Source organism: Lepidochelys kempii, chromosome 14 (assembly GCF_965140265.1).
Source record: "Lepidochelys kempii isolate rLepKem1 chromosome 14, rLepKem1.hap2, whole genome shotgun sequence".
NCBI classification, from domain to species: domain Eukaryota; kingdom Metazoa; phylum Chordata; order Testudines; family Cheloniidae; genus Lepidochelys; species Lepidochelys kempii.
Window position 1 is genome coordinate 24,246,641 of NC_133269.1, and position 24,673 is coordinate 24,271,313.

The window sequence follows — 24,673 nt, forward strand, 5'->3', positions numbered from 1 at the left end:
GGAGAAGCTGCTGGATCCATCTGGGCTCCGGGCGAGCGCTGGGTTGGGATCAGGCCCCTCTGGAGTGGCTGGGCAGCTGGTTTGCAGGGCTGGTCACCTCCTGGCCCCATGCAGATTGTCTGAACGTGGCAAGCTTCTCTCTAAGGGGAGCTCGGACAGTTCCTCCCAGACCTGTCAGTCACGACATTGCCTCCATTGTTTAGAACCGGTTGTGGGGTCCCCATATCAGGATTCCCCCCTTATATCCCCTCACCATGCCCTGGAGGGACCAGATGGAGGGATCTCACTTCAGTCCTTGGCCTTGGCCTGCTGGGATCCCTCAGGCACGTGGTGACATTTACTCGTGTTCATCCACTCCCCACTTACAGGATTGTGACCAGTGGTATCTCTCCCAAGCACCCCTGTCCCAATGCCACCCCATTGGGCTCCGGAGCTGTTGCCGCTCCATTCCCCACCCAGTTCTCTGGCTTCATACCCTCGCCCATGCTCCTGGTGTCACGCCCCACAATCTGATTGGCTGAGAATTCATTCCCAGTGCTTCCAGCCCAGGGTCCTTGTCCCTCCCTTCCCCCTAGCCAGCCTGGGACAGGGGCAGCAGCTACCCCTGCAGCCCCACCAGCCGGAGCAAAACGGAGAACACGAGAAGCAAAAGCGCGTGCGTCTCCTTTTCGGGTTGTGCCTCCAGCCCAAGAACCAAATGGATTATCCAGTGGTTCTCCAACTTTTGTCCTGGTGACCCCTTCCACACAGCAAGCCTCTGAGTGCACCCCCCCGTTATAAATTGAAAACCACTTTAATATATTTAACACTGTTATAATGGCTGGGGATGAAGCAGGGTTTGGGGGTGGAGGCTGACAGCTCGTGACCCCCACATAATAACCTCACGACCCCCAGTTTGAGGACCCCTGCACTACACTGAGCATGCACAGAAAGAGAGCCAGAGGGTTGAAAGGCTGCTGGGATGGACAAGTCTTGTGGGGCTCCAAGAGACTGTCCCCCCCCGCCACCCCGCAGCAGTGTGAATTCAGCTCCAACCAGGGGCAGGAATCTGAAATCAGTTAAACAGCAAAGACTTCATGCAGGCAGAGGTCCGGCTTGCCAGGCAGGGACAGCTCCTTCCCTTCCAAGACGTGGGCATCAGCAAAACTCAAGCATCAGAAACCTGGGAATTACAGAGTTACGGTCCATGCCCAGGCAACCTCAACTCTGCTCCCTGGAGCAGGCAATAGGCACTGGGATTATTGGCATGTACAGCGGCTGCACTCACTGTGGGACCTGTAGCTGTACTGAAGGGTGGGGCAGGTCGAGAGAGGTGATAGGCGTTAGTTTGAGGAGTGTCCGAGCTGTGACTGGGCTACGAGGAAACCAGGGGTTGCCCCCACCCCATCAAAGCGCAGGAAGCCTTGTACCTTGAGGCTCCAGTCTGCCTCATTTTGTTGCAAACTTGTGTATGTTGTCTCAGTAGCAAGGCACTGGGGGGTCTTGCCATGGGGATTGGCAGCAGTGAGGTGGGATGCCAGAGCAGGCTGTGGGTTGAATGGTGGGTAAGGGAAAGTCTAAGGTTAGATGGTATCCAGTGAGTGAGTGGGAAGTGGTTGGTACATTTCACATGTGCAGTATTGTGCAGGGATTATGCTTAGTGTTTGAGCACTCGGCAAGCGGAGGCAGCTCCTGCCCATGACAGTGAAAAGGCCGAGTGTGAGCGTATGATGGACCTGTTGGGACATCACTCAGAGGGCAGAGTTACGGCTACCTGGGCACGTACCTGTATTTCCTGGCTTTTAGGTGGTTGAAATTTGCTGAACTCGATATTCTGGAACTGCTCCATTCATGGCCGTGGATATTCTCATCCCCACTGCTGGAGAGCCTGGGATATGCACCAAGCGTGCCCGGACTCAGCTCCTCACCCTGGTGTCAGCGGTGTGTTCTTGGTGCATGCTCCCAGTATGCCTGTTCTCCGCTCCACACCCACAGTGGTAGGGCTTCCCCACATACTGGCTCACAGGGGGTGCAGGAAGAGGTGCTCAGACACCCCCAGAGGGGCAGGGACCCACAGAGCCCAGCTCACATGAGGGGGTTGAGGATCATTGGGAGGGAGGGGACTCAGGACCCTCCCTCAAAAGCAATGGTCCCCCAAAACCATGCTCACATGAGGATGGAGGGCACAGAGGGTGGGGTCAGAACTACAGAGTTGGCCAGGGCCCTCCCCCCTCCCCCAGATCCTGCCACTCGCACAAGGGACAGGCACACATGGGAAGTTTTAGGGAAACAGGCTCAGAACCCTCAAGGACAGGCCAAGGCCTTCCAGCTCCCAGATCCCATGGGGGTGTCAGCCATATATGGGCTGGGAGGTGCCAGATCATGGCCCACACACCTCTGCTCCTATTCTCCCCCAGTCCCCATCCCACACCCCCACTCCTCCCTTCTCAGTGCCCCACTTCACCTAGCCCCCAACCTCAACCCCTCTCTGCCCCTATTCCCAGCCACTCTTCCGTCCTTCTCACCCTCCGCTCCCAGCAAGCATTTGCATGTGGAATTCATTGTCATTTCAAAGACAGAGTTAGCACCTTCTGAGTATTCTGCTGTATTTGGATTAAGTTTCCCCCAAAAAAAACCCTTGGAGAGAGGCAGATTAGAGCAAGATGCCTCCTTTTTTTAAGATACAGATTTCCTACCAAGGCTTGGATTTGAACTCCTAAGAGCATAAGACTTCCCACACTGGGTCAGCCCAAAGGCCCATCCAGCCCAGTGTCCTGTCTTCCAACAGTGGCCAGGGCCAGGTGCCCCAGAGGGAATGAATAGAACAGGGAATCATCAAGTGATCCATTCCCTCTTGCCCATTCCCAGCATCTGGCAGAGGCTAGGGACACCATCCCTGCCCATCTTGGCTCATACCCATGGATGGACCTGTTCTGCATGAATTCATGGTGCCCACTGCGGTTCAATGGCTGGACCATTCCCCCTGGGGTCATAACTAGTTTTCAAGCTCCTTCCCCTCTCTCCCTGCACGGGCACAGTGTGATTTGCTTGGCGTGTGAGTCTCACACCGGCTCAGCAGCCGGCCAACCTAGAATCAAAGTGGTTCATAACGTGGTCATTTGATCTCCCCGAAAGGGCTGGGGGATGCCCTGCACTCTGCTGGGAGAACTCTCAGCCGTCTAAAAAAAGAACAGGAGGACTTGTGGCACCTTAGAGACGAACACATTTATCTGAGCATAAGCTTTCAGGAGCTACAGCTCACTGTGTCGGATGCATTTAAAACCCTGGTGCACTGATCTCAGCCCTGGCTGTAAGGAAAGCAGGTCAACTTTAGCTGGTTGGGGGCTTTGTTTGGGGGAGGAGGGGATCTCAGAAATCCCTTGTCCAAATGGCCCTGTGGGCCCCCACCCCGAGGCACACAAACTGTCAAGGCTCCAAGTCAGTGGATGGATTTCAGAGCAGGCAGGAGATCGGTGCTTCAGGCAGAGAGCTGGCGCTTTGCTAGAATAAAATCTCTTTAGCTGCCCTCCACTAAGATCCCGTCCTTCAGCGCCTCATCCCCAGGGCTCACTTGGGACCCCAAGTGAGGGTCAGCCCCAGACCCCCCCACATGGCGGGCTGAGACACGCGACGCTGCCAGGATGCAAGTTCAGAGGGGGTGTTAGGACTCTTTGGCCCATCAGTTAAAAGACAAAGAAACAAAGTCTGCCCTGGGGACCAACGGAGACGTCTTCCCTCATGACAGGGAAAAACCACTTCCCCTTCCACCCCAAAACAATCCGCGCTCATGATTTGCTGCCCAGCAGCGGAGTTCTTGTCTCGGGAGGCAACTTCAGCTCCTGCAGGTTACCCGCCTATTTTGCCCCCCTTTGTTGGATCATATTAAAGAAGTTCTGTATTAAAATCACAAATGAGTTTGATTCCCCAGAGTTTAAATTCCAGGGTATTACTAATTAAGAGGTCTCTTGGTTTTTGGTACTGTTTCTCTCCCTCTATGTGTGAAACTTGCAAGCTGCTAACTGTGTTAGTACATTCTAAGACAGAGTCTGTTCTCAAAGCAATTCACAGAGAGAGAGACTCAAAGCAATACTCTAACAACAGAAACAGCACCCAGAGACTCCCCTCCCTTTTGTTGTATTAACAATTGTGATTAAAATAGAGATAGAGGATGTATGTGGATGGATGCTTGGTGTGGATAATAACTGAATGATCAGGGAGGTGCCAGCCTAAGAATCCAGTGTCCATCAGCTGAAGAAGGCGTCAAGTGGAAATAACCAGAGGACCCCCCCGGAGGGCAGACTGGAATCCACCCAACAGCCTCAGGAATGGGAGAACCAAAGAACAAGATAACATCCTGGAGCTGTCAGGAATGTGCTATCTGCTGATTGATTCAGCAACAGCATGATGAAGCAATTCCCATAGACTGGCATAGGAAGAAATTCCTATAAAAATAGACTCTAAAAAGTGAGAACTTTGGGGGTCTGATTCTGCAAACCAACTTCCAGGAGCATCAGATGAGCATCTGACAAGGCCCTGCTCCCTCCTCATGTCCAGGCCACCTGGCCAGTGGCTTGGCATGAGCAACTCTAAGGCTGGTAACTATGATAACAACCTTGCAGAACCTGTGTGTGTGTGTGTTTGTATGAATGAATGTGTGAATAAATATGAGATTGAATGGAATGTTATAACTATAACTAACTGCTTACTATGATTCTTTCTGTATTCACAGTAAATGTGGTATTTTGCCTTTTTCCCTTTAATAAGATCCTGCTGGTTTTTATTTTATTGGTACAACATTTTGGTGGAGAATTGCGAAAGGGGGAATATTGGTAAAAAACCTCAGTTATTGTAAATATTGGTGTGCACACCGCCAGCTCTAGTGAGCTAGGCATTTCTATTAGGTTAACCAGACCTGCTGGCCTCCGAGAAGGTAGCAGGGGACCTGATGGCCTCCGAGAAGGTAGTAGGGAAAACAGATTAAACCAGACCTGCTGGCCTCCGAGAAGGTAGCAGGGAGAAATAGGTTAACTGGACCTGCTGGCCTCTGGGAAGGTAGTAGGGGACCTGCTGGCCTCCGGGAAGGTAGCAGGGGAAAAATGCATAGATTAAGCTATGATTTCAGAATCTAGGCTGTGTCACTTGCTAAGTAATACCAGCAGTGACAAAGAGATTGAAATATCCATGTTAAGATGTTTAAAAGAAAACAGGGTAAGCCAGTACCAGAGGGAGGAATGGAGTCAGAAGGAACTGCAACCTCACCTTTTGTTAAAGAAATTACACCTTGTAAACAAATCCTTCAAAAATTTGGGCACAGTCCTTGGACTAAACAAGCCCTAGCTGATGTCTGCACTATTTCGGACCTAGAGGATAGATTGGCTCAGTATATCCTCATATACAAACCTTCTAGTGCTGCCAAAAGAGATGCAGCAGCAATTTGGTTGTTGTGGGAGGCATGTAAGGATTCTTCCCTCCGCTTGTCTTCATGTAAAGAGGAAAAGGCACAAATGGAAAAGGGAGCAGACAATTGGAAGGTGCTGGCTACAAATACCCAAAGCCAGCTGAAAATAGTGAAAGAGGCACTCCAGGAATACAAAAAGAGTGAAAAAGTTAACTCTGCAGAGGCTGGAGGGACACAGGTAAAGGGGGAGAAGGCCCTATGTACGGTACCCCCAGGCATAATTACAAAGAGAAAAGAGAGTTTAAAAAAAAAAGTTAACTCTGCTGAGGCTGGAGGGAATTAAGCAGCTAAACTTTATGAAAATGTTAAAAAGGAAAAGTGTTAGAGAAAGAGCATTCTTGGTTGCAGCCATTCTGAAAGAAAAATGGGCCCTTTTCCAAAGGAATGTCTGTAAATTAGCCAGGCAAAAATAAACTATCTGATTAAAATCATTTGACTGGACAATTTAGTCAAATTTGCTAAAAGAACATAAGAGGGTTCTATTGGAACTTAACTGCCTCAAATGTATAAAGGGAATGTAAGATGTAAAAAACAGAGCAGTGTGGAAGGGATGTTAAGGAAAAGAAAACGTGTATGTATCTGTCTGTGTGTGTGTAAATATGTAAAGTTCTAAGGACCAGTTAGTTTTGTTTTTGTTTTAAATAATGCCACTAAAAATCCATTTGACTCTTTAATTCAAAGTTGCAAAACTGACAGACCTTTTTGCTAGACACAGGTAATTAGTGTTGTTTGGCTTTGGGATTTGGCATTTAACCCTTAAAAGGTAACTCAATGCTTTACAAAATTTAAAATGTTTTAAAGTTGTGGCTGCAGCAGGGCAGTCAAAATCAGGAGAATATAAAAAAAAAATTTGGATTCTTTTTGTTTGTTTGTTTTTTGTTTGTTTGTTTTTGTAACAAAATAGCAGATGAGAGTTGTAGTAAAAAAAAATTAAAAAAAGACAGTGCCTCTCTGAAGCAACAGCAGGGGTGAGGTGCACAAAACAAAAAGAAGCAATGTTAGAAACACTGAGTCTTAAAATGGCTCTGAGTAATCAGACTGTCACTTTGATAAAGGTACATGAAAACTCTGTAAGCAAAAAAAGAAATAGTGACACCTTATGTAAAAATGGATCTGGATAATGTTATAGAAGTTAAACTATGGAAGGAATGTGCATTTGCCCCAGAACATGTGCAGGGTATATTGTAGAAGGGGCAAAAGAAATGCAAACATACCATGCTACTTAATTAAAATGCTATTAGGGCTCCAAAGGGAGCCACAATAGGTTGGGTTTTCTTTTTCAGATTGCTGTGTGTTTTGGAAGCAGAAGTTAAAAGTAATCAAAACTCTGGTGAAAGTTGATTGTGTCCCTTTTAAGATAGAGTCTCTGAGCTGCTGATGGCTTTAAATCCAAAAGCAGGAAGTTTCTGTGAAAATGCAAATTACCTAAATGATAAAGGAAGGAAAGAACTAGCAGCACAAAGGAGCTGCAGATAAAGGACATACCTGGTCAGCAAACAAATTGTCTAAATAAAAGGCATGGGATAACAAGATAATTTTAATAAATTTAATGATAATAAGTATCCCTGTAACAACGTATAGTGTGTATGATTTTTGGAAAAATCCTTTAAGGTCGTATGGTAATGATGCTTCTCAGTTATTACCTGTAAATAAAACTTAAAGCTTAACACAGCAAGAAAAACATTATAAACTTGGTCTGCTGTATAAGAAGGAAAACTCAGGGATTTAATGACTAAACAGTCGGATAATTTCCCCATAACCCTTAAAAGATAAAAGCCATTGAAACCTGGCCTGCCTATAGAACAAAAACAGGAAAATATGGGGGCAATTTCTCTGTTTTGTCTGCAATCAGCAAGGGTATTTGTAAAAGAAATATTTTAAGCAATAATCTGCCACCCCAAAAGGGGTAGAAACATGTTCTTTTTGTCTTTCAGAAAATCAGGAAAAGCTGATGCCAGCTGAAAAGCAACCCAATACCATGAATCTACTGTCACAATAGAAATTGTGTTCTGTGTTCTATGTTTTGTCTTGTGTTTTGTCTTGTTGCTAGCACTGTTGTGTGTTTAAAAAAAGAATGCTGAAGACCTGCAGGAACTTAAAAATAAATTAAGCTTTCTGTCCCAGCTACAGGACAGCCTGATACAAAAACAAGTACATGCCAATGTAGACTTGGTCCAAATTGGTCTGGGTAACCTAAAAGGCCGATGGAATCTTTAGTAATGGCTTAATACTACCACATGGCTTATCCATAAGAAAAAAAAATATTAGAAATAGGAAACTACACAGCCATAGCTATGGGATGCACTGAAATGCAGATACTTGCACTAGCTACTTTGGAACACAAAATGTTCTGGGTCATATTGGGAAATATTAAGGGTTTGATGCATTTGTTAAAAAAGAAAGAGATCATTGTTTGACACTTATCAATATGAATGGATGCAATATGTTTCCAGTATTGTAAACCAGACTTGTTAATGGGAGAAATTGTTGTCAAAATTGCACACCAACAGTCCCTGGAGGCAAAGGTATTGAAGGTTAACCCACTCCCCATATTACACATGGGATCCTTTTGGCTACCCTGGACCTTGAGCCAGTGGGCTGGGGAGGGAGGGAAGCTATTGGACACTAGAGGTTGTACCGAATGGACTCCTCAAAAGTGGGTGTGCCTCACCTTGCCTGTTGCCCCAGAACCTTGTAGTAAAGATACATCACTAGGATCATGTATGTGGCATGAATTGGAATCACAAACTCAAATTGCCTCACAGTACTTTCTCTTGAATAGGCTACATAGAAAGTGACACTGACGATTATAAATCTTAGTGTCAAAAGGGGGATTATGTTGGATCATATTAAAGAAGTTCTGTATTAAAATCACAAATGAGTTTGATTCCCCAGAGTTTAAATTCCAGGGTATTACTAATTAAGAGGTCTCTTGGTTTTTGGTACTGTTTCTCTCCCTCTATGTGTGAAACTTGCAAGCTGCTAACTGTGTTAGTACATTCTAAGACAGAGTCTGTTCTCAAAGCAATTCACAGAGAGAGAGACTCAAAGCAATACTCTAACAACAGAAACAGCAACCAGAGACTCCCCGCCCTTTTGTTGTATTAACAATTGTGATTAAAATACAGATAGAGGATGTATGTGGATGGATGCTTGGTGTGGATAATAACTGAATGATCAGGGAGGTGCCAGCCTAAGAATCCAGTGTCCATCAGCTGAAGAAGGCGTCAAGTGGAAATAACCAGAGGACCCCCAGAGGGCAGACTGGAATCCACCCAACAGCCTCAAGAATGGGAGAACCAAAGAACAAGATAACATCTTGGAGCCGTCAGGAATGTGCTATCTGCTGATTGATTCAGCAACAGCATGATGAAGCAATTCCCATAGACTGGCATAGGAAGAAATTCCTGTAAAAATAGACTCTAAAAAGTGAGAACTTTGGGGGTCTGATTCTGCAAACCAACTTCCAGGAGCATCAGATGAGCATCTGACAAGGCCCTGCTCCCTCCTCATGTCCAGGCCACCTGGCCAGTGGTGCAACTCTAAGGCTGGTAACTGAGCAATTACCATGAGCAACTCTAAGGCTGGTAACTATGATAACAACCTTGCAGAACCTGTGTGTGTGTGTGTGTGTGTTTGTATGAATGAATGTGTGAATAAATATGAGATTGAATGGAATGTTATAACTATAACTAACTGCTTACTATGATTCTTTCTGTATTCACAGTAAATGTGGTATTTTGCCTTTTTCCCTTTAATAAGATCCTGCTGGTTTTTATTTTATTGGTACAACAACGCACCCAGCTGTCTGCCCCCGGGGAGCGGGCGAAGAGCAGAGGCTCCAGCCGCTCAGGATCCCGCAGCACTCCCTGCTCTTGTGTCGCCGCCTCCCGGGCTTATGGCTATCCCTACCCCCTCAAAGCAGGTCCGCGTCCCTGGGTGGGCTCGAACCACCAGCCGAATGCGCTAACCGATTGTGCCACAGAGACTGGGCAGCCAGGCCCCAGGCAGGGAGCAAGCGGCCATAGCCAGCTGCTGGGGAGAGCCTGGCTGGGGAGGGGCGGCAGCCCAGTCCCCCCCACACTCGGCTTTCCGGGGCAGTGGAAGTACTTAAAAGTGTGTGTGTTGGGGGGTGGGGGGGGAGCACTGATGCCCGAACCGGGGCCCCGCCCCCTGCACCACCCTTTCCCCTGAGGCCCTGCCCCCTCTCTCCTCCCCCCCCCCACACCTTACAATGTGGAAGTGGGAATACAGGCGCTGGGAGGGGTGTGTGTCTGTCTGTCTGTCTCCTTCTCTCCCCAGCTTGCGGAGAGGCTCTGACCCACCCCATCCCTTCCTCTCCCTCCCCCCAAGTTGTCTTTTGCCCCCTCCCCCAATACTAAAACAGACAAGTTCTTATAATAAAAAAAGGGACTAGGGGCCCCCCCCTTGAGCTGCTGGGGGCCCCAAGCAATTGCTTAGGCTGAGCCTCTCTGTGTATACCCAGGGCTCTGAGTGTAGGTAGCCCAGCCCGGCACATGTGCCTCAGTCTCCCCGTACCCTGCACCACCACCTCCAGCTGTCAAAACTGAACTCACCTGGGCCTGGGCCCCCCTGCCGCCCTGCCCCGGAACTGTACACCCTTCTCTGCCCCGGCCCTGCTGGCTCCCCCTGGGGACGACACTACTCTTCCTGGTTCCACACTGGCTGGGCCATGGAGCTGCCCCCACAAGAGTACCCCCACCCCAAGATCAGGAAAGACTGTGACCAGTGAGGATCTCTGGGCGCTGACCCCGCTGAGCTGAGCCCTGGCCGGTGCAGCTTGCCCGGCACTGTGCGGATCCCCCGATGGGTCTCCGGGGGCACAAAGGAGCCAGGCAGGGGGCACATTAGTGTGTGCAATGGGGGTGGGCTGAGGCTGCGGCTGGACTTGGGGAGAAATGTGGGGAGGGGGGTTCCCTGGTACATTTAACAAGAGGTTAACATGTGTCCAACTTTTTTTGAGGGAAAATTTTGCTCTGGGCGAAGGATTTGGGCTGTAGCTACGTAACCCCTCTTCCAGGTGGTGTCGGCAGCAACAAGGACGTGGTTTAGTTTCCAGGGGTTTCCCTTAACAACTCAAAACAGAACCGGCTCAAGCCCCCAGCCAGTAATCTGAGAAAACTAAACACTCCCGGGGGCACATCTATGAGGCAACACTTTCCCCCTCACCAGCACAGAGTCTGTGTAGTAGAACAAAAATACCCTGACTTCTATTAAAAGTTCTCACCTCTTCCTGAAGGGGAGAGTTAACCACAAAGGAAAGGAGCACAGGAGACGTGCACGGCAAAGCAGAGCACGGAGAGGAGCAAAGGAATCCTTTGCAAAGGGATTTCCTGTCTTGCACCCACCCAACCATCACAAAAGTTCTCTTGCTCGACCCTGTTCCATTGGGGTTGGGCTTCCCTCCCCTCCAGGTTAGGTGACCCAGAGCTGGGAGGCAGAAGCAGAGTATAATCCACGTTACACCAGGAGGGCGCGGGACTCAGATACACCTCCAACACACAGTTCCTCGTCTGCTTCCTTCTGACTTCTAGGGAGTTGCACTTTCTCTAAACCAGCTGTAACTTACTGCCCATTCTCCCCTTATATGGCTCATGATATCTGGTGTTTTTCTTAAAACCCCAGCTCCTAGAGTCCTGTCAGCAGGCCAGAATCTCAGTTCTCATGGTTTTCTTAGGGAGGGCAGACAAAACAAAGTCTTTAATCCTTGCAGAGCATGCTAGAAACCATGACCGCCAAAGGCTCGCAAACCAGGAAATAAAAAACTCTGCATTTAGTATTTTAAGTCTCATGATTTTTAAGTGGGTCTCACAGTTTTGAGGCCCGACTCATTTTGAACTCTTGCGTTTATCAATACAGAAATTATCTAACCCCTCTCTCTCTCTCTCTCTCTCTGTCACACACACGCGCATCACTTAGTCTTGCACACCTGCTGTGGGCGCTGACTCCCTGGGCACAGGAAGAGGGGGCGCGAGGGTGAGGCCTTGGGGGAAGGGGCAGAGTGGGGATGGGGCCATGGGACAAATCAAACTTCCCAAGAGCCTGTCTGTGCCCAATATAGTTTTAAGGGGCTCCTACCTCCCCTCTCCTGCCATGGCTCTTAAAACCAACTGAGTATCTGAACCGTCTGCTGCCTAAGGCCCTGTGGTGAGCGGAGCTAATGCCAACCCCAGTATGGCCTGATACGGCCTGCACCCTATTTGTGAGACTAAGGGTGAGAATTTTCACCGGGAGTGGGCTCAAGACACTGCTGGGTAGCAGGCCCGGTACAGCCAACCAGAAATGCCCCCTATCATCACTGGGGTTGGGTCCAGGCGAGCAAGGAAAAGAGAGACGTCTGGTGCACCCCCCTCCTTGCATTGCAGGCTGACATACGCGGTGGAGTGTGAACTACCGCCCTGCACCGCCTCACATACTTGATTTGCCACGGCTTTCATGGGACGGTGGAGGTTGATGCTTCCCTAAACCCTCGGGATACAACTTTCCGACTCTCTTTTCCCCTCCCGCAGCCACTCACACGCTAAACCCCCTGAAAGTAGCAAACACTGAAAACCCATCGCAGGCAGCCTAGCTCCGGGCAAGCAGCAGGAATGGGACGGAAGGGCAGAAGCTCACGAGTTCTCCTCGCCCCTGGCAGAATGCCTTGTGCGGGTTGTACCTGGGGGGTGCAGGGGTGGAATGAGCCGGGGACGTGTGCCCGTTTGAGCGATTCATAGCAGGCAAACGAGGCACCTTTGGGGGAGCCTTGTCCAGGCCTGCCATGGGTCAGCTCTCTCAAACCACCACCCCTGGCAGGGCAGGCCTGACCTTCCAGCCCCCTGCAGGCCTCGCTCTCTGTGTACAGGTTTGCGATCGACACCCCCAAAGCCTCTGAGCGTCCCTCGGGAGTGCTCAGCCCGTTCCACTGAGCACACGCAGAACTGTGACTCTATTCCCTCAGGCGCGGTCCACAGCAGCTTGTAAGATTCAATTCAGGCCAACCACTCTATTGAGAACCCAGCACTTAGATATACAGAAAACAGGAACGAGTTTATCATCAAAGAACAGAGATGCAAGCGAGAGTGAATAAATACTGGAAAGTAATGGTTACATAGAAAACCAAATCCTCACACTTTCTAGAGCCGGGGTTCTCACAAATTTTTGGCAGCCTCAGCATGCGGCTCTGACAATACTTAACTAACTGTAGGGAAAACAAACAAATAAATTACATGTGCATATTTACATAGGGATTTTTTGCAGACTCAATAATAAATATAAGGTACAGTTGTGTCCTATCTTTACTGGACCTAAACACAGAACAAACCAGTGCTTTGCGCAGTCTTGTCTTTTTTGTTGTTCTTTTGCTTTTTTGGTCAAAGGTGGAGGGCTGTACAACAATTCTGAACTAAATTTAAAAATCCTTTACATAAGAGAAGTCCAAATAATAATGAGAGAATGTATCTGCCAATATGTCCAAAATTTCTTTCACAGACAAAAAAACCCAATCCACCTAGCCCAGTAATAATAATAATGATAATAGGAACAACAAAATCTGAGCCGTTGCTGTTGTCTTTTCAGCTTGGTTTTTGCATCATTTAACAGCTTGCGCCTCTGAAACTCACCGTGGTAATTTGGTTCAACTTCCCTTGCACGAGTGCTGTAGGGACGTTGCACGACATACGTTTCAATTTGATGAATTTCTCTCGCACACTGCAACTTGCTCAGAAACGGAATCGGGTGGCTTCAGAAACACAGGAAACTGCCTTTCCCCCTGGTGCTGAAGTGTTCCTTTTTCTTTCTATGTTTTGTTTTTCTTCGCAGAAGGTCCCAGAGGAGCCACCTGCTGTCACATTCAAGGTCATGTTCTGGCACTAGATTATTTGAAATACTTTCTGATACCTAGTCACATTTTTAACTCTTTCACCTCCCCCCCGCCCATGAACAATCGCAACCTACCCAAACACCACACTGAGATGGCCCATAGCCACTTACAGAGCTACAGTAACATGAGATGTAAACACAGTGGTTAGAGGTCTATAAAATCATGAGTGGTGAGGAGAAAGTGACTAAGGAAAAGCTATTTACTTGTTTCCATAACACAAGAACTAGGGGCCACCAAATGAAATTAATGGGCACCAGGTTTAAAACAAATAAAAGGAAGTTCTTCTTTACACAGCGCACAGCCAACCTGTGGAACTCCTTGCCTGAGGAGGTTGTGAAGGCTAGGACTATAACAGGGTTTAAAAGAGAACTGGATAAACTCATGGAAGTTAAGTCCATGAATGGCCATTAGCCAGGATGGGTAAGGAATGGTGCCCCTAGCCTCTGTCAGAGGGTGGAGATGGATGGCAGGAGAGAGATCACTTGATCATTGCCTGTTAGGTTCACTCCCTCTGGGGCACCTGGCGTTGGCCGCTGTCGGCAGACAGGATACTGGGCTGGATGGACCTTTGCTCTGACCCAGTCTGGCCCTTCTTATGTTCTTAGCCAAAGAATACACTTTGCGACTTCGAAGAAAACCACACCGATGTAGCACAGCTCCGCCAGCATGGTACTATGTAAAAGGGAGCGCGCATTAGGATTTATGGCATTTAGAAGGCACCTTTAATACCTAACATCTCAGCGATTGTTGGGGCACTTTGGAGGCTCTTGTGGCTGCAAAACAATCAGCTGGTGGCTGCATTTGAGAAATGCTGTTCTGGAGTCTAAACGAACAAGGCCTTCCCTTCTCTCATTTCCCCAGCGTGTGGCTGAGACTCCTTCTCATGAGATCACTCCCTCTCAGCTGCAGAGAAAAGCTTGACAATGTGACCCTGAGTTTAAAGGTTCAAAAGCAGAAGGCACATACGAAGAATCCACAGTTTAAACGAGACACACTTAATGCTTGAGGGCCCCGCTGCCTGATTTTGAGATCCTGGCCAGGCTGACGAATGGGGACTTGGCTCGTTCAAGTAGGTGTGAGTTGAATCAGTGTCACTTCTAGGAGTCTCATTTCGAGCCCCCTTCCAGTGCAGTCTCTTTTCCCATCACATACACCTCAGGTTTGCTACAGATCCACCGTCTTTCCATGTAGCACCGTGAGCTGCTGACCCCTTTCTCCTCGTTCAGATACGCGCAGTCACCTCCTCCTCTTATCTGAAACCTGCAACACAGAAGCCAGGGAGCTGCAGTCAGGCAGAGGCCAGGCATTTCACACCAGTCCCAGCCAGGGGAGCCGTTCTCCACAGTGCAGGCCTGAGTGCGGAGCAGCTACTCTCCCAGCCCCTCAGGAGCAGAGCTCAGGACAGCGGGGACTTTGCAGAACCACTGATTGTTTGTGACCCTCTATGCTGAGCAGCCCACAGGGGTACTGGAGAATGGAAAGTCCCCAGCAGGATGGAGAGAATTTCTTAGACTGATTGTCAAAAGGGACCGGTCCTCTAACAAGAGGGGTAGACCATCACCAGAATCAGACGACCGAGCAGGAAAAGCGGGGGGCAGGAGGAATCTCCCCTCCTTGAAACACACGGAGCAGAACCAAGATGACACTGAAAGAGGAAATTGCATTCAGGGGTTTCCTTTTCCATTGATCTATAACTCCTGAGCTTTCCATTGGGGATGGGGGAAAAAGAGAGTGTTGAAGAAGTTCCTTTGTGAAAGCATGTGTGCCCTGTTTGTAACCCTCCCGTGACCCTCCCAGAGTTCCTCTGGAGTGGAGGGTGGAGCTCTAGGGACAACATGCCTCTTGGGAGGTTTGGGAGGGTTCAGACCTGGTTTTGGGTCCTACAGCAGCTGATCTGCAGGGTCCCACCTCCTAAGGAGGGAACCAGACAGGGAGTCTGTACCCCAGGAGAGGGCCACAGAGGCCCGAACTCAGGACAGTGTCTGGTGGCTATTCAGACCCAGTGAGGCTGGAAGCAGGTGGGATCCAAAGGTTGGGTCCAATACAGCAGAATGGGGACTGTCCATTGGGGAGCCCTGACCCAGCGCCATAACAGCCTGAGTTTTCAAAGTACTGAAGTAAACCAGACCAGGGAAGTGGGGGGTCTCCATCCCCCTCTAATGGCTGGCCTGCATAAGAGCTTTATCAATCAGGGGGGGTTTCAGTTAAAGAAGTGGATTCTTTCGCTCCTATGGCAGAGGCTCATGCTTCTAGTGCTGAATTCCGGGGTTCAAACCCTGCTCCAGGCTCAAGGTTTTGTGATCACACTTGGAGCCCACTGAAACCCATTGCGGGGTGTTGGCTGGGCAGCCATCACTACTGTACCCCATTCCAGTGGGAGCCCCAGGCGTCCAGCACCTGTGAACCGCAGGCTCCTTTAACATCGGTGCCTTGCTGCGGATTCAGAGGCCTCACCAGCCAAGTCACTCAAACCTGCCGGCTGCAATCCCCAGCGGGACCTGCACCTGCCATGCACTGCTCGGCATGCTGCCCTCTCTAGCAGCCACTGTTAACCTGAGCTCCCTGCTGCCTCCTTTCCCCGGGGGGGGTCAGACACCCCAGGGACCTTGCTGAAGAGGGCTGGGGGAGAACAGCGAGTGTCCCAGCTGAAATCCCAGCGTGCTGCGAGGGCACCTCTGGCTATGGCGGGCTCTGTCTCCGGCCCAGCACCGTGCTGCGGGGAGGAGCCGAGAGTTCAGGGACACGCCGGCTCCCATCGGTCTCCGATACACGCAGGACGCGAACGGACCAGGGTCGTGTCTGGTGGTTTCACTAGCACTGAATGGTGGATCTACCTGAGCTCAAACCGCTCAGACACCAGAATCCCCAAGCCCAGGGAATTAGTCCAGAGGGGTGAGAGAGACTCACAGGTGGTTGAATTTGGTGCTGTTGGCCCATGTCCAGGGCTGACCCTGCTCCCTCCGGAGGCCGATCCAGTGGTCATAGACACCCTTATGGCTCAGCAGGAACGCCTTAAAGAAAGCCGAGGGACAGCAGGTATCAGCCCCAGCTCCCATGCTCCCCCCACCGCCCCTCCAGGGCTCTGTGCTGCAGAGAATCCCAGTCGCATATTGAAGGGCGCTCAGTTTATTTTCGGGGGGGATTTTCCCCTCCCTCTTGCAAAGCACAAGACCACCCGGGCAGTCTTAACGTTCCCACCGCACACAGCAGCCCGGCCCCAGTGCTCCCAGTCACCCACACCCCAAGTCCCCCTGGGCTGGGGGCAGCTGCTGGGTCTGAACTCTCTGCAGAGACGTCTCTTCTCACAGAGCAGCCCCCACTCACCACAGCAGGGTAGGAGGAGGGAGCAAGTCAAGCTAAAGTGGGAGGGGTCAATGTGACAGGTTCCCACCCCCACCCCACCCCACCCCCCACAGCCTCACCTGGCTGCTCTTTTCCCTTCCCCCAAACAGGAGCACTGGCTGGGTTCTCAGTCCCACTCCCGCAGCCAGTAGATGCCTGAGCCAGCCCTGCCCTAGAGAGGGGCTGTCTCCCTATTTGGGGAGGGGGAAGCTGAGAATGGCCAATCCTCGTGATCACACACAGACAGTAGGGCCCTGGGCCCAGCCAGGGCTGGCGTTCAGCCGCTGGAAGTTCATTCACTCTGGCCTCCCAGCACGGGAGGGGGCAGAGCCCAGGTCCTACTGTAGCAGCCGCCGCTGAGCCAAGGCCAGTGTCTGGCAATTCGAGAGTCTCTCACCATTTCCTGCTCACTGTCGATCCCAGCCAGGGAGGCACCCGGTGCAGAGCAGGGCTCTGGCTGTCGGTCCAGCTCCCTTCCCTCTCGGAGAAATAGTAGCGTTTCCCTCGGTATCCCACCCAGCTGTTTGGGCACGAGGGTCCAGCAGGGGGGCACAGATCAGCTGATGAAAGCTTAGATGCCAGCACTGAGAATGAGACAGTCACATGGAGGGTAAGAGTTGCACCTAGAACTGGGCATTTGACTGGTACCTCAAATGTGTCATAAAAAAAACCAATGGTCAAATATTTTAAAATACCAATTTATCAGAACAGTAACAAAAAAAGAGCAAGACGTCATTGTCTCCAGTAGGTTTAGCTTAAGGTAGATACTTATGCCTAATTTTTAAAAAAATTATTGAACTGAGTTATTTTAACTCAGATTAAAAAGTGAAACATTGAAACCAAGTTCTGAAAAACACAAGTGAGGCTGCAAGACGCAATCAAAAATCATGCTGCCTCCTACCCCCAGGGCTCTTGCTGGAGTATTTGACATTATTTGACTGAGGTCAAACAGGCAGTCAATTGACCGGCCTGCCAAGCCTACTGGGACCTCCAGCTGGGGCTGGTCCACGGCAATCAGACGCAGGGTGAGGGAGATGTTTGTCACAGTAAATTTGCCTGGCAAGAAGGCTTCCAGGGACACTCCCAGCCTGGGAGGGACTGACACAGCTCAGAGCATTTCACCCCAGGCACAAGATCAACAGCTGGATGTTCAACCTCGCAACAAACAGCAGGTGAACAACTGAGAAGAAGGTGGGAACTTTCACTCAGGGACATGAAAGCCACAAGGGGGCGCCAGACACCACAGCCACAGGAAGTGACCTGTTGTACTGTGGGCCAGGAATGATGGAACTTAATTCACCTCTGTATCCGAGCAATCTGCACCCGTATAATCACAGTGACGCAGTGACATCAGGGCAAACACCTCCTGGAGATGCGCTGGAGCACTGCGGCTCGCTCTGGTAACTTCCTGCAGCGAACTGCACCAAGGCAAGCTGCTTTGTGCACCAGTGCGATGCGTCTCCTTTAGCGGTTTGCCCCAATTCAACGGCACGGATGTCATGACATCGGCACAGAGGATTCCTAATGCAGACAGACCTGGATTCAATCCCCTCTGCCAGCTGCTAAACCCTCCTGGGGCCCAGTGATCGGATCCCAGGGCAGTAGAGAAATCCCACCCCCAACAGCCTCCAGCACGCCCTGCCCCAGACGACGGGGGGATACAGCAGGGTTCATGTTCACGGCAAACAGAAGCCCTCTGCACGAGCACACGCTGTCTGGGCAGCCCGGGGGAGTGAATGGTGCTAAGGGACCCTTCATGGCCAAGCTCAGCGATTGGTGGGTTTTCACACTGCGCTGGTGGAGGGGTCTAGACTGAGCTCTACGGCTCCTTTCAATAACACGGCAGCACCTGCCGCCCGGCCACAGGCGTGACCTGAAGATCCAGGAAGGCCAGGCTGGTAACCTCAGAGCAACACAGGGAAGGCAAAGGGCTCAGGGTTGCACTGCACCCTGTCCCACTGGACACCCTGGTCAGGGACTGCTTCACGGCGCGTGGCAAAGGTGACTTGGACCCAAAGTGCTCAGAGATGGGCTGGGAGGAGGGGGGGGGGGGGCTAATGTCAGTCAGATCGTCCCGACACAGAGAGTGCCCAGGTGCAGGGGTCTGGGAGGGAGCAGGAGGAGGGTCGGGGAGGAACATCCCCCAGGAATCCTCTGTCCCAGGGGCAGAAGCCAGACAGGCCGGGAGGAGAGAGGGACCGTGGCAGGTCACGGGGAATGGGATGCACGGAGATTGTAGATGGAGGGGAAGGGAGCAGGGCGGAAGCTGGGAACTCACCTGCCAGAGCAATGATGGCAGCGATCAAAGCAGACGATACAACTCTCAGTGCAACCACAACTCCACAGGTTGGGCTTTTCTTGCAGTTACAATGAGGTTCTGAAACAGAAAGACCCGTCAAGCAGGGCTGGGAGGACACGTCTCACTGACAGCACCAGGGCTGGAGCTGCCCTGGAACATGCACCGTTCTTGTCTAGTTTTTGTAAAGCTGTCCAACACCACTTTCTACAAACCATTACCCTCTGATCCCACTGAGGGTTTCCAAAAGTTAGTGCCTGTCTCACCCCCTCAACTTGCAAGGTCTCGTGCCAGCAAAGGGAAGCTGCTCCCAGATCTGGAGCTGCATTCGCATGTGCTGAGGGCTGTCCTGCACCATGGTCACCATGGGCAGGTAGGTCATCAACCTCCATCTCTGTCCCAGATGCAGGATGGCCTTTGGTTCCTGCTCCCTCAGGCACCTGGAGATGCTTAAATAGGGGTGGGGTTGGCAGAACAGGAGAATACCCCATGAGGTTAAAAAATGGCAGTGAGAGCCTTTTCCCGCCCTGGGAGATTACGGTGTCCCTCTGTGGGGACTCCCTTCCTGGCAGGCGCTAGTGAGCTATTGAAAGAGCTCAGCCTGTTTAGATTATAAAAAAGATCGGGAGGTGACATCATTGAAGTGTTGAAGTGACTTCATGGAGAGAAAATATCGGGTATTAAAGGGCTCATTAATCTAGCAGAGAAAAGCATAACAAGACCCAGTGGCTGGAAACTCAAAAGAGACCAATTCATATGAGAAAGAGGGCACACATATTCAACCGTGAGGATGAATCACCAAAAGAACAAACTAGAAAGGGAAGTGGTGGGAATTCCCCAGCTCTTGATGTCTTCTAATGAAGACTAGATGCCTTTCTGGAAGGTGTGTAGTCAAAAACTAGCTCCTATGCTCTACAGAAGGCATGTGATATGCAGGGGGTCAGAAGACATGCTCTAATTGTCTCTTCTGTCCATAAAGTCTGCTAATTTATGAAAAACTGAGCGTAGCACAGGGAGAAGTTTTACTTCTGATGTTTTACTGTGTTCGGCTTGAGCCCACAATGAACGCTCATTGAGAGGGGTGATCCAGGGGAAGCAGCTCAAACATCCAATGTGGCTGGACAGGGGCAGGACATCAGCACTGCAGCAGCAGGGTGGGTGTGGCAGTGACATCACAAGGGCCTTTGGCAGGACCTCAGCCTATTGGACAAAGGTGGTGGGGAGGCGATGACCTCACAGAGAGATCTTGACATCAGCCAGGCAGGACAGGGGAGCAGGACAGGGGCAACCTCGGAGATCCCTGTGGCTTTGCTTCAGCACGTCTCCTTCTCGAGGTCTCTCCTGGAGGACTGAGAGAGAATTCACTTGCACGTACGTGAGCGCAAGGAGGACCCTCTTCGGAGTTTTCTCCTTTTCTTTTTGTGGTTTTGCTCGAAAACAGACCTCCCTGTAGAGAAGGTAAGAGCCTCGGAGAGGTTTGGAACCTGTTCAGTCTGATCCATCAGGTGCCGGCTGATTTTTAGGAAAGGAAAACATTAGCTTGTGGGGGCAGTATTTTATTTCCGACCTAGGACTTTGTCCCTTAGAATTACTGGGGACATTGGGGTTTCTCCTTTTTGTTTTCCCTTTTCCTCTGTCCCTCCTACCTTTCTCTTCTTGCTTCCTTTCTCCTTTTCCTCTGTTCTCCTCCCACCACCAGGAGCTCTGTGTGTGGAGAGGAGGCTGGGGGGGGGGGGTTGTGGGAGGCCCTCACAGAGAGGTGAGACTGGACTAGTGCTCCGAGAGTGATCCCCTTGGTGGTGACCAGGGCCATTCTTTGGGCTATTTGATGAGAACCCTTAGCCTCCCACCCCTCAAAGTCCCAACCTTGATTGGCTGAGGAGGGGGCTATTGACAGGGAGGAAACTCTGGTCTTTGTTGTTCTCTTTTATGACCAAGCAAATAAGTCACAACCAGTTAGATGTCTGACCAATGTTGACGCTGCTCTCCATTCATTGTCTCGGAGCAGTTCATGATCCTCTCGAACATTCCAATTCTTCTGAAATAATTGCTGAATAATTACTAGGAACAATTGTTGGTCTGTAGCTCATTTGAGAGCAACTCTGCTACTGACTGGTTGCATCAGCTAAGACAAGTCACTGTTCCTTTCTCAGCCTTCGTTTCTCCTTCTGTCAAGTACAAATAACAATCCTCTCCCACCTACCTCACCATGGGTGGATGCTGGGGATGCACTGAAGAGTGTCACTTGGAGCAGTGCAGACTAGGGGGTGTCCTATCACACTGAGCCATAGCAGATTATGACCTAATATTCAATCTCATTTCTATTTTATTGTTTTGAAATTGTGAAGAGCAGCAACTACTTAGCTCAGACTGAAGCATCTCATCTAATTTTCTAGAGCATAGTGTCTCCCCTTTGTGTACGACGAGACAGTTTAATGCACTGGGACGGAGAGGAGATGCTCTTGTTTTGCAAACAAATATTTTTGCAGAGAATTTTCATCCTACTTGTTATGCTTTCAAGAAACAAAGTGGTTTCGTCTGAATGGATTTTCTGACAGAAAACGGTTTCCATGCAAATGTTCACACCTTATTTCCTGGACTTTATCACTGCCTCCGGGGGGGTTGTTGTCTGTTAGAACAGGAGTCAAGACTGTTGTGATCTCTTTCTGGCTCCGTGACCGCTTTGCTGTGTGACACCTTGGGTAGGTCCAATGGGAACAGGGTCAATTCTCTAACTCCAGGCAGCAGGGAGCCTGGGTGAGATAAGGGATGTTAAGGCCATCTGCGAAGGAGAAAGGAATGTTTCCAGGTGCTGAATGTCAAGAACTCTAAACTTTGCTAAAATGGCTAGTCTCAAGAAACAAGAACTAGTTGGGGCCAAACTTTAACCATTGTCTTTTTTAAAGCCCATTCAGGGATGTGAGTCCCAGAGAGCCATAGAGAGGGGGAGCAACTTGCCCAAAGTCCCACAGATCAAGAGGCAGCAATGGAAGCAGGAGTGACCCTCCCTCTCAAAGTCAGGGGGACCAGCCATTAGGGCCTGGTTGCAATTGCCAGCTGTGGGAGGGAGTGTGCGGCAGTGGTTAGTGAAGGGGTCCATCCATGGCTCTGACACTCAATGTGACCCTGAGCTGGTAGGTGACGCCCGTTTGCTATCAGTCGGGTTGAGGTCCCATCGCTACAGCCCAGCAGGGTTGGGAGGCTCCAGGAAGGTGGGTAAAGTGCTGGGATGTCAGGATCCTGGAGGCGCTGTCACCTCCGCCCTAGGGCCGTGTTCGGCACCCCCCTGCTGCTGGCTGAGTTTCTCCGTCCCTTGGCAATAAGACAGACTCTTGTTTTTACAGCCAGTCGATCGCCCTCGTGTCATCACCCTGCCTGCTGGCTGGGCAGGGAAACTCCTGAGGTCACCACCCTCTCCAGCCTGCCTTGGGCTTGGAGAGTGAGGAGGAGGGCGACGGACGTCTGCTGACCCTGAACATCCGCCATCCATCATACCATCACTGAGAGCAAGTGAGTGGCATTCAGGTTCCTCGGTGTCTTCCCCTGTCTGTCTGGGGAGAGGCAGAAACAGGGGGAGAGACTATCTCCAAAGGGGGATTTCATTTGCAAACAGCCCCCAAGAGCCCCTCACTCTTAGGCCAGGCAGGGGCTTCTTCAGAGCCGTCTCCAGTGTGTTTGGAAAGGTTCCAGCAAAGGGGCTCCCAGCCCTTCCCTTGTGGGACACTGTTCCCCAGGCTGAGGGTCTCTGAGCTGGGCCAGACCCTGTGAGCTGCTGAGCCTGGAAATCAATGGGGAACGAGGAGGGCTCTGGTCTTCCTGTGCTTACGGTCTTTGTGACTTTGATGTGGAGAATGGTTTCTCAGGAGAAGTCCGGGCTCCTGGGTTCTGTTCCTTCTCTAGCCTGGGCGGGAGAGTGGCCTGGGACGACAGGAGGGGGCTGCTTGTCCAGAGTAACCAATGGTCTTTGGGACTGACCCCATTGCTGGAAAAGGATGACACTTCCTGGCTATTGCAGGAGCAGGGATTACGAGGGGGAACGTTGGGAGCAGATCATGCAATGAACTCCTGCCCGTGTGTGTAGATGGCACTCCCTAACACTGCTGTGGGGGCAGAGGGTGCGGCTGTGGTTGGAGCAGGGAGGAGGAGGGACGGAAAAGGCCCAGGAGTGAAAGGCTGCCTTGAGCCCAGACTCACCCCTGCTCCCCGCTCGGTTCCAGGATGGCCAGGCTCCTGCGGATGTTGCGGAGGAAGGCTCTGCAGGTGGCCCCAGAGCCTGATGGAAGCAGCTGCCGTCTTCCCAAGGGGCAGAGCAAGCCCTGCGTCCCCGCTGGCGGGGAAGCAGGTCCCGTCCAGGCCAGACGGCGGAAGTGCCCGGCCTTCTGGAAAAGGACCCCGGCTCCCGGCGCAGGCGCCGAGCTGGGAGAGGCCCCGACCAGGCCCCAATGGAGCTGGCCCAGGCTGCGGTTTGGCAGACAGGACCCAGCCCAGGAGGGGCGCCGGGCAGGGTGGCTCTGGGGCTTGTTGTGTGGGCAGCAGCGGCCCCAGGAGCCCAGCCCTCCTTCCCATCAGGAGGCCTCGCCCTGCCCGGTCTCTGAGGACCTTCCAGCCCCCGCCGGCCAGGAGGGGGAAGGTCCCTGTCCCAGCACCGGCAGCTCAGCCTGGGACAGCGGCAGCACCTGGGCCTCTGGCAGCAGCCAGGCCGACGGGCGCCACTGCTTTGTTCCAGGTGAGGAGCCGGGCTGGGCTCCGGGAGGGCTGAGGACGGGATGTGAACACCCTGGGCCCAGATGCTCTCCCAGGGGTACGGGGGGTCCCCAGCCCAGATGTCTGGCCTGAGCCGCGCGAACCCCACGGACAGCAGCAGCCGTCACACAGCTGCCCCTTCCGCACGGGGACCTGGGGGTGGGGGCGTGAAGAGCTGCTGCCACTCTGGTCCTTGCTGCTCCGGGCGGGGGGAACAGGCACCTCCCCTGGAGTCCTGGGCAGGGGAGGGGGGCTCTGCTGTGGGCTTCTGCAACTGTTGGGGGCTGAAGGCATCCCTGAGAGGGAGGTTTGGGGCCCGATCTGCCCTGGGGGCCTGAGGTGGGAAGGGGGGTCTTGAATCCTGCTCTGCCCACCACTCCCCTGTCCTTCCCTCCCTGGTGCAGGGACCCCCCTGGATTCGGAGCAGGAGGAAGGGGTGGACGTGGCCAAAGATGAAGCTGCTCTCAAGGTCATCCGAGAGCAGCTCCAGTGCAGAGATAAGGTACAAATATTCCCCACCTGGGCTGGAACCAAGATTGCCCTGTTCCTTCCCAGCATCCCCACCCCCTGCCGAGGGTCTTGTCCCTCCTGATCCACCACCCCTAATGGGGCCCTTTTACATCCATTATGTGGGACCCCCAAGATGGGGGTGTTTATCCCACAACAGCTGAGGTCGTCTCCCCCGACAGGCACTGTCCCAGTTCCTGATCCTGCTTGTGTAGGAGTGGTGGGGGATTTGGACAATCGGCGGGTCCCCACAATCCCCCATTGAGGCCTGAGCCCTGGAGCTGGTGTGGGTAGGGCAGGAAGGTCCCTCGCTAACAGGTTCTCTCTCGCTATACCCCACTCCTGGTGGGTCCAGGATGAGGGGCAGCAGCTCCTGTTCCTTCAGGCCATCTACCCCGCATGTCTGGCTGCACGGGAGAGAGGGGAGGACACGCTGGAGCCGCGCTGCTGCAAGGCGGCTGTGGTG

At 51.6% G+C, this 24,673-nt stretch overlaps 1 pseudogene; it reads right to left on the bottom strand.

Annotated features, from left to right (window-relative positions):
* LOC140898039 (C-type lectin domain family 2 member D-like) overlaps positions 1 to 24,673 on the bottom strand; it is a 62,220-nt pseudogene that overhangs the window by 32,168 nt on the left and 5,379 nt on the right.